This window comes from Nylanderia fulva, unplaced genomic scaffold, assembly GCF_048542155.1.
Source record: "Nylanderia fulva isolate GAGA-0341 unplaced genomic scaffold, ASM4854215v1 Scaffold1429, whole genome shotgun sequence".
Lineage (NCBI taxonomy): Eukaryota > Metazoa > Arthropoda > Insecta > Hymenoptera > Formicidae > Nylanderia > Nylanderia fulva.
In genome coordinates, this window is record NW_028189654.1 from 7,501 (window position 1) to 12,500 (window position 5,000).

At 57.4% G+C, this 5,000-nt stretch overlaps 1 pseudogene; it reads right to left on the minus strand.

The window, feature by feature from the left end:
* Positions 1 to 3,964, minus strand: part of LOC146724212 (large subunit ribosomal RNA) — a 7,953-nt pseudogene extending 3,989 nt beyond the window's left edge.
* Positions 3,965 to 5,000: the final 1,036 nt, after the last annotated feature.

Genomic DNA, 5,000 nt, shown 5'->3' on the forward strand with positions numbered 1-5,000 from the left:
CTCGTTTAACTGGAGGACAGTGCTTCTTTGCCGAAACGCGTTGCGGAGGGCGCACTTGTAGCGGCCGAGGGAAGATCATGCCCAGCCATCTTTCGATAGCCAAGACGTCGACCCTCCCCGCCGTCAGAGCATCTCTTGCCGTGCCAGCAAGAGTATCAGCCTCGTAGCTACGGAACGCCGCACTCTGCTCTACGAGTGATTGTATCTTGTCCCGTAGCCTCTGAGAACTTTGTTCAGGGGGAGGCTGATGTGCGCTTTGATCGTCAGTACTAGCCTCAATGGCCGCAGGAATGGTGTCGGCTCGTGTCATCACCGCACCATCCCTATCGCCCTCATCGATCACAATCGCGCGACGCGATTGGATCTCTTGGCAGAAGTCTCTAACCATCACTCGGTAAGGCTCCTGTCGCCGTTTACCCTTGATGGCTTCGAGACTCCTATTGGGGAACCTTGTCTCCAGATACTGGTTAATGAAAGGTTCCCCGGCTAAGGTGCCTTCAGCCTCAGCGCGTGCCATGAGTCTAGTTTCCTCCACTGACCATCTGGCCTTTACGCGGTCAACATTGATAGCACTGTTGGCTTGTAGTGGGTGTGCACGTACTTTGTGGACACCAAGACCACGCATGTTCCGGAATCTCGCCGAACAATGCTCACAGCTGACCATCTCCTCCTCTAGGCTGTCCACTTCAGCCTGGCTGGTCCTTATAGTGGTTCGCGACGGACCAGCTGCGACCCCGTCAGGGTCCTCCGCACCTCTCGCGCGCTCACTCAAGCGAGCACTCGCACGCAGACCCCGGGCCATCCGAGAACCCGGGACATCAGATTCATTCTTAACTTTATCCATATTAACTGCGTGTAGGGGGGCAAACGGATTGACAACCGAGAGCCCCCCAAGAAACCCCGGTCTTTCTTGGCCCCACAACTCACCATGACCGTAGGCGCATGGGCCGAAGCCCTTAGGGGCGCACTTCGCTGTACACTCTCTTAGTCGACACCTACCGAGTCTAAACTTCCAAAGTAGGCCGTTTCCGGGAGCACCACGAGGAGGTGGAGGTACAACTTGGACGTGAGAGGCTGAAGGTCCTTACTAGAGGACTTCGTTGGCGCATCACGAACCAACCACGACTCTCTCTAAGTACCATCGCGGCGTGTTGCTTTGAGGACCGAGAGAGTCATAGTTACTCCCGCCGTTTACCCGCGCTTGCTTGAATTTCTTCACGTTGACATTCAGAGCACTGGGCAGAAATCACATTGCGTCAACACCCGCGAGGGCCATCGCAATGCTTTGTTTTAATTAGACAGTCGGATTCCCCTAGTCCGTGCCAGTTCTGAGCTGAGCGTTGAATGGCGGCCGAAGAGGACGACCACGACGGCTCGCGCCGCCACGGAAGCCTCGCAGCAAGGAAGATCCGCGGGAGGCCAAGGCACGGGACCGAGCTCGGATCCCGGGACCGGCGCGAGAACGCCGACCGTTCACCTCGCCCAGGCCCGGCACGTCAGCCAGACCCGCTTCCCGACCAAGCCCGACACGCCCCGCTCCTCAGAGCCAATCCTTATTCCGAAGTTACGGATCCAATTTGCCGACTTCCCTTACCTACATTATTCTATCGACTAGAGGCTCTTTACCTTGGAGACCTGCTGCGGATATGGGTACGAACCGGCGCGACACCTCCACGTGGCCCTCTCCTGGATTTTCAAGGTCCGAGGGGAAGATCCGGACACCGCCGCAACTGCGGTGCTCTTCGCGTTCCAAACCCTATCTCCCTGCTAGAGGTTTCCAGGGAACTCGAACGCTTATACAGAAAAGAAAACTCTTCCCGGATCTCCCGACGGCGTCTCCAGGTCATTTTGGGTTACCCCGACGAACACTCTTACGAGGGCCCGAATTGTATGCGGTTCCGCTGCCGGGTTCCGGAATAGGAACCGGATTCCCTTTCGCCCGACGGGCGTGTGTCCTTCGTATAATATTTATTATTATTTCTCGACACTCGAGTATATTGTACGCCGTCATTGACATAGGATTTCTCCTAGGGCTTAGGATCGACTGACTCGTGTGCAACGGCTGTTCACACGAAACCCTTCTCCACGTCAGTCCTCCAGGGCCTCGCTGGAGTATTTGCTACTACCACCAAGATCTGCACCGACGGCGGCTCCAGGCAGGCTCGCGCCCAGACCCTTCTGCGCTCACCGTCGCGACCCTCCTACTCGTCAGGGCTTCGTGACGACGCGAGAGAAGACTAACGCCCGCTCCCGGTTGCCGCCCCACTTGCCGCTGACGGCAGAGTATAGGCTCGACGCTTCAGCGCCATCCATTTTCAGGGCTAGTTGCTTCGGCAGGTGAGTTGTTACACACTCCTTAGCGGATTCCGACTTCCATGGCCACCGTCCTGCTGTCTTAAGCAACCAACGCCTTTCATGGTGTCCCATGAGCGTCGAGTTGGGCGCCTTAACTCTGCGTTTGGTTCATCCCACAGCGCCAGTTCTGCTTACCAAAAATGGCCCACTTGGCACTCTGATCCGAAGATGCTCGTGGCTTCATAATTCAAGAAAGCCAGAGATCTCACCCATTTAAAGTTTGAGAATAGGTTGAGGTCGTTTCGGCCCCAAGGCCTCTAATCATTCGCTTTACCAGATGAGACTCGCGCGCGTTCCGTGCGGAACGGCCGAGTGCCAGCTATCCTGAGGGAAACTTCGGAGGGAACCAGCTACTAGATGGTTCGATTAGTCTTTCGCCCCTATACCCAGTTCCGACGATCGATTTGCACGTCAGAATCGCTACGGACCTCCATCAGGGTTTCCCCTGACTTCGTCCTGACCAGGCATAGTTCACCATCTTTCGGGTCCCAACGTGTACGCTCTGGGTGCGCCTCTTCTCGCGATGAGAACGAGACGCCCCGGGAGTGCGAGGCCGCATCGCGACGCGGCCCATCCTCCCTAGGTCGACGGCCAGGGCCGACCTTCACTTTCATTACGCCTTTAGGTCTCGCGACAAGTCCCAATGACTCGCGTACATGTTAGACTCCTTGGTCCGTGTTTCAAGACGGGTCCTAAGAGTACCCAAAGCAGTAGCGTCGCCGACCGGTATCGGTCTCCCGCGAGACCGCGGGAGACGTTCGCAGGCCTGTCGAAGGTGTACCGTACTGTAACCAACAGCGGGCCAGGACCGGGGACGGCGCGAAGTCCGTAACCTCCGAGTACCGTGGCGCGCGCTTGCGACGGTCTCGACGCACCGTGAATAGTGCGGCCTGATACCTTGCGCGTACCGCCGAGCAGCCGGCCGGGCGACCGAGGGTTTGTCGCGTGCCGTTTTACCGGCGACGCGACAGACACCGCACCCGGGCCGTAGACCGACACCCAGCGGGTCGCGACGTTCTACTTGGGGAGAAGTGCACGACGACGAGCGCCGGACATCGGCGCACGGTAGCGTGCCCGCGCGCGAGCCGCAAGGACTCCGCGGGACATCGCCGACCGACGCGAAGCCAGCGCCGCTGACGATGAATCTCCCCGTTCGATCTTTTGGGTTTCTTAGGTTTACCCCTGAACGGTTTCACGTACTCTTGAACTCTCTCTTCAAAGTTCTTTTCAACTTTCCCTCACGGTACTTGTTCGCTATCGGTCTCGTGGTCGTATTTAGCCTTAGATGGAGTTTACCACCCACTTAGAGCTGCACTCTCAAGCAACCCGACTCTAAGGAGAGATCCTCCCGAGGCGCGCACCGGTCGCTACGGGCCTGGCACCCTCTACGGGTAAGTGGCCCCATTCAAGATGGACTTGGACGCGACGCGGCACCTCGGGATAAGCGGATCCTCCCAAACACCACATTTCCCTGCGGCGGAACCGCGGGATTCGGTGCTGGGCTCTTTCCTGTTCGCTCGCCGCTACTAAGGAAATCCTGGTTAGTTTCTTTTCCTCCGCTTAATAATATGCTTAAATTCAGCGGGTAATCTCGCCTGCTCTGAGGTCGTCGCATAGTGAGTTTTCGTAGCCGTTTGCATCCTCCGCGTCGCTCATCGTCGTCTCTCCTCTATAATATATATTATAAGAGGGAGAGAGAGAGAGCGTCGAACGAGAGAGCAGCAGCGGCAGCACACGAAATACGCGAGAAGGCAAATCGCCGGGGCGCTAACCGCACACACACTCGTTGGTGGTAATGGAGACGATATATCGCGGGGTTCGAGATTCTCGGCTCTCCCTTTTCTCTTTTATATACGAAATTCGGGCGGAATCGATTCGACGAGTACACGACGCGGCGCGCCGGTCCCCTTTTTTCGCTTTACGAAAATTTCGTGGACTCGGACACGCGGTCGGCTCGCGATTCAAAACCCTTCTCCGTAAAGAGGTAAAGGATTACGAATGCTCTCTCCGCCGGACGACGACGCGCCGTATATTTCTCCGTAATACCGTTATGTGTGCGGGCAAGGGCGCCTCGGCATAAGACGCGCGAGCGCTATCGCACCGAGAGACGCGGCACAGAGTGCGAGAGCAGTCCGGTCAGTCTGTGTGATGTACGGAGAGGAGAGACGGTGAGACAAGCGCTACCTACTTTCGGGAGACAACGACGCACGCGCCGCTCTAGGGAAAGCGGTGCCATTCACCGTCCTGACCCTTTTTTTGGCCGTTTGTTGCTCCCTTCGCGCGCGCTCTTACTCTCATCCCATTTCTCCTCGGCTCTCGCGTACACACACGACTTGGATACACAAACACGCTCCCCCTCTTAATTCGCGCAGCATTCTCTGGGCGCGCGTTCGCCAACGTTTTACACGCTTGTGCGCTTCTCCTCCTCATTATTATTATTATTATTTCGGTGTGTCATTTCAGACGACGCCAGGATTTGCACCGCGGCCGGTCGGCGCGGCACAGACACCTCGGGCGAACGTCCAACGATCGCTCGTACGCCCATTGTAAGCGTTGCACAGGGCACAGGCGACGCGCGCGCCATTCTCTGGTCGCCCGCGTCGTGGCCGTGCGCGCTTTTCGGGCGCAAGCAGTTTAGGGGTACT